The sequence below is a fragment of the Suncus etruscus genome, chromosome 5 (genome assembly GCF_024139225.1).
Source record: "Suncus etruscus isolate mSunEtr1 chromosome 5, mSunEtr1.pri.cur, whole genome shotgun sequence".
NCBI lineage: Eukaryota > Metazoa > Chordata > Mammalia > Eulipotyphla > Soricidae > Suncus > Suncus etruscus.
Genome location: NC_064852.1, coordinates 30,456,807 through 30,470,498, shown reverse-complemented (window position 1 = coordinate 30,470,498; position 13,692 = coordinate 30,456,807). Strand labels below are relative to the sequence as shown.

Sequence of the window (13,692 nt, the reverse complement as noted above, 5' to 3'; positions counted from 1 at the left end):
TCATAGTTTTTGATCCCAAAGTTTATATTTATATATTATAATTATATATAAACTCTGTATCCTTATTTTTATTTTATTTAATTTTTTTCTAATAATATTTTGTTATAGAATTTGTGGTATAGCATATTATTATCCTTCCTTCATCACAGACAAAACTGTCCCCACATTTTCTAATATTTTATGCAAATTTTATAAAGAGCAATGTCAATTGGTGTTAATTACAATAAATACCAGATTTAAGATATGGGTGTCACCACAGAGATTGGCACATATCACAAAGAATGAGAACAAACAGTGTTGGCGGATATGTGGAGAGAAAGGAACTCTTATCCACTGCTGGTGGGAATGCCGTCTAGTCCAACTTTTATGGAAAGCGATATGGAAATTCCTCCAAAAACTGAAAATCGAGCTGCCATACTACCCAGCTATGCCACTCCTAGGAATATACCCTAGGAACACAAAAATACAATACAAAAATCCCTTCCTTACACCTATATTCATCGCAGCACTATTTATCATAGCCAGACTCTGGAAACAACCAAGATGCCCTTCAACAGATGAATGGCTAAAGAAACTGTGGTACAGGGCCGGGCGGTGGCACTAGATGTAAGGTGCCTGCCTTGCCAGCGCTAGCCTAGGACGGACCACGGTTCGATCCCCGGTGTCCCATATGGTCCCCCAAGCCAGGAGCGACTTCTGAGCACATAGCCAGGAGTAACCCCTGAGCGTCACCGGGTGTGGCCCAAAAACCAAAAAAAAAAAAAAAAAAAGAAACTGTGGTACATATACACAATGGAATATTATGCAGCCGTCAGGAGAGATGAAGTCATGAAATTTTCCTATACATGGATGTACATGGAGTCTATTATGCTAAGTGAAATAAGTCAGAGAGAGAGAGAGAGACACAGAATAGCCTCCCTCATCTATGGGTTTTAAGAAAAATGAAAGACATTCTTGCAATAATAAGTTTCAGACACAAAAGAGAAAAGAGCTGGAAGTTACAGCTCACCTCATGAAGCTCACCACAAAGAGTTATGAGTTAGTTAGAGAAATAACTACAGTCTGAACTGTCCTAATAATGAGAATGTATGAGGGAAATGGAAAGCCTGTCTAGAGTACAGGCGGAGGCTGGGTGTAAAGGAGGGAGATTTGGGACATTGGTGATGGAATGTTGCACTGGTGATGGGTGGTATTCTTTACATGACTGAAACCCAAACAATCATATATGTAATCAAGGTGTTTAAATAAAATAAAAAAAAGATATGGGTGTCAATAGGACAATGAATAGGTAGGAAGATGGATGAAGGGTACATAGATAGATGGAAAGGATGATGGAAGAATGACTGGATAAACAGATAAATGTAACACATATAGAACAGGTCTTTGATAATTTCTTTCAACAATTTCATTACACAAAAGGATGAGAAAAACACTTAACTTGGAAGTGGTCATTGAGAATTTACTGTATTATAATGTAACCAAGTAGTCTACTATAACTTCATTTAGGCTTTTGTCCATTTTTTATTTTATCTGGAATTAATAACTTTCTTATATTTCTATGACCTGACACTAAATAAAGGGATGAAAAGAAACCCCAGTTCTGATACTAGAACAGTAACAGGCTTGAAATCAGAGTATGAATGCAAGTCTACAGGCTGTCTGTTAACATGGCTAGGAGCTAGCAATAAAGAGAATAAATGGGTAAAGAATTTATTGTGAACTCCTGCCTTGAAAAATATATCAAAATTGGGGCTGGAGAAAGAGCATGGAGGTAGGGTGTTTGCCTTACATTCAGAAGGTTAGTGATTTGAATCCCGGCATCCCATATGGTCCCCCGAGCCTGCCAGGAGCGATTTCTGAGCCAGGAGTAACCTCTGAGCGCTGCCGGATGTGACCCAAAATCCAAAAAAAAAAGAAAAGAAAAAGAAAAAGAAAAATATATCAAAATCAAGCTAAAACATATAATGCAACACATTAATATCAAATTATTGAATAGTAACTTACATTTAAAATAATGTTTGCTTTCTGTCTAGAATCAGTTTCCATTCCTAAGATAGGGATCAGAGGAGGAAGAGGAGTGAGCTAGAGGGAGTTGGGGAAGGAAAAGGAAACCTTTATACTCACTTAGTTGAGTATTCTTTTTCCAACACTTGGGCAATGTCCAGGGTAAATACCCACTTTCTCTTTTTCCTTCCTCACTGGAGACCCAGTTGCTTTCCCATCCATGTGCCCATTAGCATGTTTGTACTCTTGGGGTGGAAAGGCTGGAATCTTGCATTTCACCCCTTTCCAACATCATTACAGCCCTTTATCCTCCTATTCTATGATTCTCTTCCTCATAGATCTGGACCCTCATTGACCTCAAGTATTTATTCACAGAATAAATTACTTGTTTATTTTGGGGTTGAAAAGGCAGTAGAGATTAGGTTCAAGGAAGGATGAGTCATCTTTCAGATGGTGGTTCTCAACAGTGTCCCTTCTCTGGACTGATGTTATAAAATGTTTGCAGGCTTTGTTTACTTGTCAAAATTGAAGAAGAGTTATTGACATCTAGTGAAAAGAGGCCAAGGTGCTACCCAACCTTGTACAAAGTAGCACGGACTTCAAAAAAGGAATTCTACTGCTGATTTCAGGAAGGCCAAATAAGGGAGCTCTACTTTGGCCAGTATTTCCTGCAGTTATACTGTTTGTAATTAATTCTTCAGCTGTCTCTAGATTGGCATGTCCTACGTCTTAGAGCATGAATCTACTGGCTAACCAACAATTCCTTTCTGTTAAAACATTTATGCTACATTTATCCCCAAGTTACAAGTTTTCTAACTTCTAAGTCATTCCCAAGTATTTTCATTATATTCTGAGGTTTCAGCCTGTTTAGTAAATTTCACTTAAGTTTTGAGAAAGAATCCAACTAAAGGTGTGGATTCTGTCATGTTTAACTGGGATTGCAAGTCTACCTAAAACTCTTCAAGAACTATTTTTTCACTTTCTTTACAATGTCATGAACTCCAAGTTGTTCCTGCATTTCTTATATGGAGATTTTGCAAACACAAGTCATCATGGAGGAAGGATGCATAAAGGCACTGTGTTCTCTATAAATGTATTTGTGGCATCAATAGAAGCAACCATTAGCAGACAGCAATGGTGAGAACATAGGTGGAAAGTATTATACAGGGCTCTTGGAGAGCAACTAGATAGAAGGAGCCCACACTGATTTTTCCTATGACCCCCTTGCAAAGAGTCAAAACGTGATCAGTATCCTACTGAAAATCTACCTACAGAAAATGCCCCTCAATAGCACAGAGGTTACTATCACTCTCCTCTACATGGTTCCACTTCTTTATGGGCAAGAGAATCATTGTCACCCACTTTGGCAGACTAACCCAGCTCAATGATTTCCACATCTAGGTCAGTAGAAATGTCCTACCAGTGTGCCAGTAAGTTGCTGGCTCACTGACAGTTTTTCCAAATGTGGATCCAGAGCTGTGCTGATGTCCAGGTGTTAAAAAAGATCAAAAACTGCCGGCACAGATGAGTGTTTCTGTCTTCATCACATCATTCAACCAATCCAACCATATGCATCTGCCTCATTTTCATAATAGGACTCAATAGACATACATTAAAAATAGAAAACTCCCTTTATTTCCAAAGTCAGCTAAGTATCTCAATCATAAAAAAAATGGCCAAGGCACTTGCTATGGCTAGAAGGTAGTCTTAGAACTTTTAGGGGATGGCTTGATTTTTCCATTTTCTAGCTAGATTCTAATGCCTTTCTTAAGTTCTGAGCCTATGGTCTGCTCTATTTCAATAAAAGAAAATCAGTAAAACTCATGAATCATGAAAAATTATGAAAAAGACATGACAGCACCAAATGGAAATTTCATGATGCAATGTGAGAAAAAACTTAGAGCTGAAAAGGCCCTTTCATATTTTTAGCATGTGAGGCCCATGTTATTGCATGCACCCAAGCCCCAGCAGTGTTAAGCATGAGATACTTCAGGAAGTTTTGACCTAGTCCAAGCCTTCTCTGCATTCCTAACATGAGGAGTGAAAATCCAGGGCACAGTCCCAACAAGGTTCCCAACAAGGGTGCAGCAGAATTGGCATCCTAACTCTGAAGATTTGAGCCTCAGCTCCTGGGCAGGACTCCGATTTCCTACATAAGTATATCTGAAACTGGGTGGAACCAAAGTACAAGCTCAAGAACTAGGAGTCCTGTCTCTAAGCTCCTTCATGGTTCAACTCAGCAATACTGAAAAGGTGGATAGAGGTGGCCTGAGAGTGTCATGGAAGGCCCTGTTCTTCAACTCTGTCTTTAGATTGTTTTCCAGTGAAGATTGTTTTTCTTATAAAAAAAAGAAAAAAAACGTTTTTGCTACTCTTTCACAACATTATCCACACTCAACAAAAAGGAAGCTTATTAAAAGTTAAAAAGGAGCACAGAAAATAGCACTTATGCTGTAGCTTAACAAAAGACTGCATATGGCAGAAAATCTGAGAATTCTGCCTTTATTAATTAAATGCCAGTATTGCAGGTTCTGTTTTTGTATACATTTTTAGCCAGACACATTTAGAAATAGATATTGAACAGTCATGGTTCTGGAAATATAAATCATAACTTGACTTAGAGTTTCAAGGAAAAAAGAAAATAAGGAGGAAGACATGTGCAGGGCATAATTAATTCAATTCACAATGGAGAGTTTCACAAAATAACAAAACCAGGGAACAAAGTCATTCCCTTGAATTCCTGGATTCTTTTCTCTTATTTTGGTCTTTATTCCTAGAGGAATTCCAAAGTTCACTTTTACTTCCACCATTTTTGCTAAAATAACAAAATATTTCATTGCTTATTTAGAAGATCCACAATTCAGGTTGCTGGGACTCTAACAAATATTGAACACTGTATTCTGCAAGTGAGTAACATTATTTGATTAGATGGGGCTATAAACATATCAACCCCTATGTGCTTTTCATGTCTTCCTTTATTTAAATTTATATCACACCTCCTCAGTAAAGTGCTGGCATGTTTGTCATAGTAGTTCCGCCTTCTTCAGCCCCATTTCATCTCCGCATCTAATCTACTCTGCTCAGGGAGAGAAAAGTCTACTGCTCTTTGTACAGAAATGGGCTGTGGCCAGGCAGAATGGCCCCCTCATTTGAGAATAGTCTCTCCGTCAATGGTGAGCTATTGGGAGGGCTTTTTCTAGCCATTGTGGTGATAATGAGCTGATTGGATCAGACATATCCTCTCACCAAGTAGTATACTTGAGCCCCAATCCACAGAAATGGAGACATTATTGGAAACACTAAAGTCATTTGGGCCATGCAGAGAAGTGGATGAATCTGTTGGGCTTGATTCTGAACAGTTTTGCAATTCCAGACTCATCTGCTCAGTTTTGCAATAACTTTCTCTTGAGTTGATCCAAAAGAATTCTACATACCCATCTACAATCCATCTGTGTGTATTATGCATTTATATTCCTATTTGAGAGTTCTTATCTTTTGGGGACATCTGATTTTTATCAATATTCTGAATTTACATAAGGATTAATATAGTCATGGGTCTTTTTTCCTCATTGATACACAGTGAAGTCTTCTATTCTAAAGACTCGCTTTTCTCTTAGTTTGAACACTGTTCTCTTAGGGTTCTCTTATTATTCTTTTTCTTCCTTGTTCTTTCTTTAATAGATGCTGGCCTATCCTGATTGATTTTATGTGTTTCATATTTTTCTGTTTTTTTTTTTACTTGTTTTTGTGAGTTTTGCACCATTATGCTTTCTGGAAGCTTTTAAATGAATTTGTGAGCTAACACAACAATTTTCTCCCAATATTCTTTCTCTTTCTCTTCTTTTTTTCAAGTAGCCAATTATTTTTTCTGGATTTCTATTTATTTATTTATTTATTGAGATTCTGTGGTTTATGTTACTATTAATAATGTTTTCTCACACACATAATTCCAATACCACTCCCATATTCAGTGTACATCCCTCCACCAAAAACCTAATTCTTGAAAAAAGACCCAATTCTAGAAAAAAAAAATCTATCTTTGAGTTTCCCTAAAGATACTAACAAGAATCCTAGAAAATAAAATTAGTATTCAAATAAGATGGGATAAGCCTAAGGTTGGGCATCATTTATAAAAGAATTGCATTCTAAAGAAACAATGCAAATGTTCTTGCCTAGAACATGGTAGACACTGGCTTGATCTCTGATACCAGAAATGGTGCCTAAGTAGTCCCAGGAGTGATTCCTGATCATTGCCATACATAATCCAAACCTGGCCCCCCCACACACACAAAATAAAATTAAAAAGAATTAAGAAAAGAAAAAAAATGTTACCAAACAGATGCAAAGATGCTCAAATTTAGTTGGCAGGGGTTTGTAAATTAAAACAATGGGATGCTATTTTACATTCATTTACTTGATAAAAATTTCAGTCTTAAAATACTTATGTGGGTAAATATGTGAATATAAATGGGAAATCTAATATACTGCTGAGAAGTATAAATTGGCACTATCCCATATTTAAATATTTAGTAAGATCCAGTAAGGACGAAAATGCATTTACCTAACAAACTAGAAATTCCACTACTTAGTATCCTAGAGGGAATTTCACACATGTGTACAAGGAGATATTTATGAGAAAGCCTATTGAGCATTGTTTGTGGTAGCTAAAATTTTTAAATAACTTTCGTACATATCAACGTAAGAGATAAATTTAGATGTAGTCATACTGTTGAATGTTTCGTTACCTTAAAAAGCATCATCTGTATTTATCTATGTATCAACATGAATATGTTTCATATGATACTATTTATATAAATTTGGAAGAGAAAACACAAACTAATTATATATATTGTTTAAGGCATGTATATGTAGAAAAACTGTAAAAATATGGAAGGGAGATAAATTCAGTCATTCAGAATTGCAGCTACTTTCTGGGCAGGAGAGGAAAAGAAGAGGATTAGGAAATGTTGTAGAGGGAATTCCAATGATACAGAAATGTCAGTGATATTTATGGTTTAAAAAGGTTTTATGTCTTCCCCACTCTGAACTATCAAATGTATCCCTAACACCATCACCAGCACAATCACACAATGCACAGCTGCAGAAGCAACAACAGTGAAAAAATATTTTGGAAAAATTCAAACTAAACAAAATAAAATGACCCCCTAGAGCATTTAACTGCAATAATTATCAGACAACTATCATTTTACTAATACTATTACATCTACTTACCCTCCATATATCCACTTACTATTCAGAAAATTTTAAAGTAATACAAGATATCATGCTATTTATTCTACAAACATTTCAAGAAATACCATCAACAAATGAGAATACAAATAAATAAATTAAAATAAAACCACTTCCTCATTATCTTATTTGCCAAAATGACAGCACTTTTTGTGATACATTAAATAATTGTACCTGCAAAAGATGTCAATGTTCCAAGCCCTGCCTCTGAATATCTCCCTATTACCTTACATGGTGAAAAAGACTTTGCAGGTGTAAGTGAAAGATCTTAAGATGGGGAGACTATCTTGATCTTGAGTTATCCAAGTAAGTCAATGCCATCACATGATGCCTTATAAAAGGGAGTCAGAAGTGTTAGAGCTGTTATTAAGATGAGAAAGAAGAATGAACTTTAAGACAGAGAAGGGGACCAAGAGGCAGAGAATGAAGGATTTGTCTCTATTAGCTGGATTTTTACCCAGGAAGCAGATGCTCCCTTCTTTAGCTTCCCAGAGAAAGATAGTCCTATTGATGCCTTTATTTTAACCCAGTGAAAACTCTTTCTGACTTCTGACTTCCAGGAAGGGAAAATAATTAATTTTTGTTGTTTTAAGCTAATTTGTGAGTCATTACAACAGAAATAAACAATAAATACAGTCTTAACAGGATCTACTATATACAGGCTACTTAAATTCTCCCCTCTAGTCCCAGAAGTATCTTTACAGTATTTGTAGTTACTACCCTCAAAAGGAGAACTAAATTAAGCAGCAGAGATTAAGATTTCTGATCTGTACCCTCAAGCAATTCATTTACCCTCAGAGCTGTTTGCTTGTTTGTTTTAATGTGTAGTGAACAGATTTAATCAGCTTCCTTATCACAGGGAATAAATTAGCTAATGTAAATCTACTTTAAAAAGATTAAAATACTATGTAACTAAAAACTAGCTAATAATCCCAATCAAGTAAATTATACTTATTGAGCAACTATTATGTGTAAGTCACCATCAAGAAAAGATCAGATGCCAGTATGAAAGCATTTGATTCTTGACCCCGATGACTTCTATTCTCATAAAATGTGTCTTGAGTCAGGGAGATAGTAACAAAGAAACACCAAAATCTGAGACTCAAATAGACCCATCTCTCAGATTGTCTCATTACAAGTCCAAATGTTCATAGAAAAGTCACTTCAGCTTCAAGAACTCTGGTGATCTCTGGTGTTGGCAGTACAGTGAAAGGAATTAAGTACTGACCAAGTTTTGGGCAGGTAAATTGGACAGACAGATAAGCAAGCAGCTTCTCCCAGGTGTCTGGGAGACAGCAAGATGGAATACCTGGGCATAGAGTCTCAATTCTAAAAGATGGAGAGATGACATCATCTGGTAGAGACCAAGAAAATCAACACTAATCCAAGTCATGTCAAAAGGGAGGGGATGACTGTAGAGAAGAGAAAACCATTGCAGATGAAAGCATAGGGAGTTTTACTGACTCACAGCAGGAGTGAGACCTTAGTGGCTTCAGTGGCAGAGGATGTTGACAAAGGGCAATTTCTGTAAAACAGAAGAGAAGTAATCTTGCAATCAATTGTAAGTATCTCTTCTGTTATTCCTGATGTCAGGGCTCTTTTCTGTTGGTGCTCAGGGAACCAACCATAAGTGGTGCCAGAAATTGAACCCATGTTGGCTTATTGTAGGGAAAAGATCTTAACTATAGTTACTATCTCTTTGCCCCATAAGCATTTCTTGGTTAACCATTGCTTCATTTAATAGGTAAATTTTAGGAATAACTGCATGCTCATTTTCAGAAAGAGAAGGAATGCTCTTTTCTGTAACTGCTTCCACCAAAGCAATTTTAACCTTTGGTTTGTCTTGTCTTGTCTTTTGAAATTCTGTACCTTAAAAAGCAAATAAACCTAGCACAAGCACAATTCATAAATCGTGGACAATGGCATGGTGACAGAGAACAGAGGAAGCTGAGGTTGCTGCCAGGAACCATTTCACAATTCCTTCTCTAAACCCTTCATCAATCCCCCTTGTTTCCATTTAATTTGGAGGCCAGCACAGAAAGTCCCATGCAGAATGGCCTTGCAGTTCTTATTCACCTTCATTTCTGAGTTCCTATTTGACTCTTAGCTCAGCATACATTACCCATGTCCTTTATGACTTTCTCTTGGAGGGGACTGGCTCAGACAGACCTTAGCTGGGTCATGTGCCCATCATAAGTCATGTGGACAGATCTAGAAAGGAGCATTATTGGCATGGTCAATGTCTGCATCTCCTTTGCTGTCTGTTAGTGAGAAGAGGAGACAAGGTAGTATTGCAGTAGGTCAGGGTTGAAAAGAGCAAAGGTTGAATTTCAAACAGACATTCAGTAATTGCCAGTGGGTGGATCCTGTGAACAAGCCCCCATTGTGAAGCAAAGGAGGAAATCTTACTTGGTTCTTATCAAGGGCCTTAGCTAGCCAGGACCACCATAACAAGATTCCATAACTGGAAATTATGAGTAATAGATGTGCATTTTTCTAGTTCTGTAGGTTGGAGTTCAAGACTAGGGTTTTAATATGGCTGGATTCTGAGTGGTACTTCTCATCATATTTTATTTGGCCTCTTTCTCCCCAGAAATAAAGAGCATAGTCTTGACTATGCTTAAAAAGATGTGAATCCCAATGTAGGGCATCCTCCTGACTTTATCTAACAATAGTATGTGCCAAAGATCCCACTTCTAGCTCTTTGGAAATTGGGAGTCAATAGTTTTGGTGGGATACAAATTTAGAGTTTATAATGCTAATGGGAAGGAGCTTTTTACAAAAATAATAAATAAAAAATAAGGGCCCTGAGCAATAACACAATGGTAGGGCATTTGCCTTACACAAGGCAGTCCAGATTCAATCTCCTGCATCCCATATGGTCCCCAGAGGCTGGTAGGAGGCTCTGAGCACAAAGCCAGGAGCAACCCCTGAGTACAGCTAGGGATAGTTCAAAAACCTAAAAAAAATTTAATAATATCTACAAAATAACAGAACATTGGCTTTTTGTTTAAAGCATGACTTAAACTCTTTTCCCTGTTTTCATCCAATTTTTTTGCAAAAAGTATGTGAGAAAAACAAGCTGTCATTCTTAGCATAGTTCAGGAGCTAGCGGGAGACCCACATCAGTACCAGAAGAGACATGTGAAACCAGAGCTCCAAGCCCCATAACAGTGTTCTTTCAACCAAAGCAGCACTCCCCCTCTTCATTGACTTGCAAAGGAACTAGGGGTTTATCATGGGATTTAACTTCCTTTATAATGCAAACAACTCTGTGAAATAACCAAGATAGGAAGTCTTCCATTTTACAGATGACAATGCTGAGTCCAAAAGGCACTATGTTGGTTCAAACCTCAGCGCCGCCAAGCGGAAGAGTCAAGTTTAACAGAGGTGTTTTTTTATTTGTTTGTTTTGGTTTTTTTTATCCTATGTCTCTTCTGTAACCCAGGCCTACCCACCCTTGCAGGCTCTCTCCTGTCTCCTCCACATAGACTGGAGTAGAGGTGGGGGGAATTGGAGGAGCATGATTGCTTGCTTGTATTTCTTCTCTATTAGTGTAGTAGTATGGGATCCACTAAGCCGGAGGTTCTCTCTGCCAGTATATTAGGGCACATGGATCATTTGGCTTCCTGGGAAGGTAATGAGATATGATTTTATATAGACATGGTGCTCATATGCATACCTCAACTCTGCTTTGGAGGTTTACTCCTCTTTGGATGACAGCTACGTAAAGAGTGCTGGGGCACTCAGGCTCAGGTCCTTCTTTTCAGTAGCCCTGATTAACTGATAGCAAAGCTGGAGATAGGTCCAAGCCCTACAAGGAACTGGAAAAATGCTAATATATGGAACATGGACCAGATGTTTAGATGTTTAATATTTTAGCAGGAACATAATTTGGGGAAGGCAAAGTTGAATTCAAACACAAACACTGATTTAAAGAGGATTAGAATGTAATGAAAAGGTTAGAAAAAGGTGCTTGGTACAGGACTCAGCCCTCTCCAATCAAGAGATCAAACTCCAAATATTTTCACTCACTTAGCTAAGTTAAAAAATATTAGGTGAATGTGTCTGTGACTCCAAATAAAGAGTCTGTGTCCAAAGGTCCAATGGACTGAACATTAAATATGATTAATTGAGAATAAAAATGTCAGAAGCTAGTGCTTTGCTGGGAGCAGTCAATGAGACAAAACCCCAAGAGAATCATTATCTTACTCAGAAAGCAGTTTCTTAGATTATGCAAGAATCTAAAATGGAATTTCATTTTAATCTAAAAACACAAGCCTCCTCTGCTCCATGTCACTCCTTTTTCTTAAGTTTTTGTCTGTTACTTTTGCTTTTCCTCATCGTCTTTCTCTATTTATCCCTTATATCCTTTACTTCCTCTTTTATCTTCCTCTCCCACTTCTTTCAATCATTCGTTTTTACTATTCATTCCACTTCTACCTTCTCCAAGAAGATTGCTCTACTCTCAAATGCCTTTGGCTATGTGATCTGAGGTCACCTGGAAAACTCAAAAGTCCTCATGGAATTGGAAGTCTAAATAAGAGGTTTCCTGGCATATGAATAGAGAGCATGTGTGTTGCTTGAAATTTTTCCAAACGAGAATGTTATACAACCATTAAAAATGATAGGGCTAAGAATTTTGAAACGATACAAAAATTGCTTATCTGCTACATTCAAAAGACAATTCAGAATGCAAAATTGTATTGCAGCAGGATGATAATTGTGTTTTTAAGTCAGCAAAAATGGACAGAAAACCTGGAAGAAAATTCACCACCAAAATCAATTGCAATTTTCTTCAAGTAGAACCTCAGAGAACTTTTGTTCCATTTTCACTCACTTACAAGTTTTATTTAGTAAATACATCACGTTCATAATGATAAAAGTTTTGTCTAAAACTAATTGTCAGAGCCTCATAATTTTATCTTGAGGTTCTCACCCTGCAGTGGATAGGACTTTCTACCAGTCTACTAAAAGGGCCTTGTTTAAAGAACTTTATACTAACCACTCATGGTATATAGTTCATATAACTCAGTTTTGAGATAAGGCTCTTTTTTACTGATCCCTCTCCCAGGGAAAAGGCATTTTATTGGAGGTCATGAAAGATTTTGAGCGACACATCATAATTTATCATTAGAGAAATCCAAATCAAGACAACAGTGAGATGGAATCTGACACCAGTAAAGATGGCACATATCAAAAATAAAAACATTGGCAAGGATGTGGTAAGAAAGAAACTCTCATTCACTGCTGTTAAGAATGCTACCTGATCAAACCCCTATGGAAAACAGTATGGAGAGCACTCATTAAACTCAATATTGAGCTGCCATATGACTCAGCAATCCCACTTATGGGCATCTATTCTCATGGCAGAAAAACATTCATCCAGAAGGATGTATGCACACCACTATTCATTGCAGAACACAGTACAATAGAAAAGAGTTGGAATGAACCTAGATGTCCAACAGCAAATGAGTAGATCATGAAGATGGGGTACATATGTACAGTAAAATACTGCTGAGCTGTAAGGAATGATACAATCATGCAATATAACATGGACGGAATATTATATTAAATAAAGTAAGCCAGAATTAGAAGAATAAATACAAAATTATATCACTTATATGTGGTAGTTAGAATAACTGTATGAGAAAATGTATTGGTTTAAATGAAAGTTGTCTTAAGTACCCTTGGCCCCAGAGTACAGCAAGGAGAATGAAAGAAATTGAGTACAGGAGGAGAAACACAAATATGAAAGGATGGGGGCCAGAGGTCATGTGGTCTCAGGTGCATTTGTGGTATTACAAAAGGACAGAACTAAATATCAAAGCCAAAGACAACAATAACATAATCAAGAGACCCAAATTTTAACAATCTCAACTGAAAATAGACCTGTTATACTGGCAGACTAGATGGCAGGGGATGTTGGCATGGAATGTTGGGGAATATTGGTGGAAGGAAGTTGACATTGGTGGTAAGATTGATCTTGATTTGTTGTATGTCTAAAACCCAACTATGAATAACTTTTTAAATAACTTTTTAAATGGTTTCAATACAATAAATTTAAAAATAACATAAAAATTAAAAAAATTTACACACACAAGATTTTGAGAAAGAAGAGCTAGGCTTATCCCAATTTTTTAGATGATGAGAACAAGACTTACTCCTGGTAGTTCCAAGCAGTCAGTAGGACATAGAAGCTCAATCATAAATTAAAATCTTAACTAAGTTTGATCTGATTTCCTTCAGTCAGCTCCAAGGAGCTCAGCATCCTGTAAGAAGCAGAGGACATAGAGAGTTTCTTATTGTAATGAAAAAAATAGAGAAACCAGTGGAGATTTCAGTGGGAAAGGACCCAGTTCAGACTACAAAGCCACATTTCCCTGAGTATTAAAAAATATTGCTTAACACTGTAGCTTTTGAGAATACTTTTCCCTG

At 37.0% G+C, this 13,692-nt stretch overlaps 1 long non-coding RNA gene across 1 annotated transcript in view; it reads left to right on the top strand.

The window, feature by feature from the left end:
- The window catches only part of LOC126009341 (uncharacterized), a 365,449-nt gene extending 363,512 nt beyond the window's left edge, over positions 1-1,937 (top strand). Inside the window, exon 2 of the long non-coding RNA XR_007495896.1 lies at positions 1,869-1,937. This is a non-coding gene — a long non-coding RNA (uncharacterized LOC126009341). The remainder of the gene's footprint in view (positions 1-1,868) is intronic.
- Positions 1,938-13,692: the final 11,755 nt, after the last annotated feature.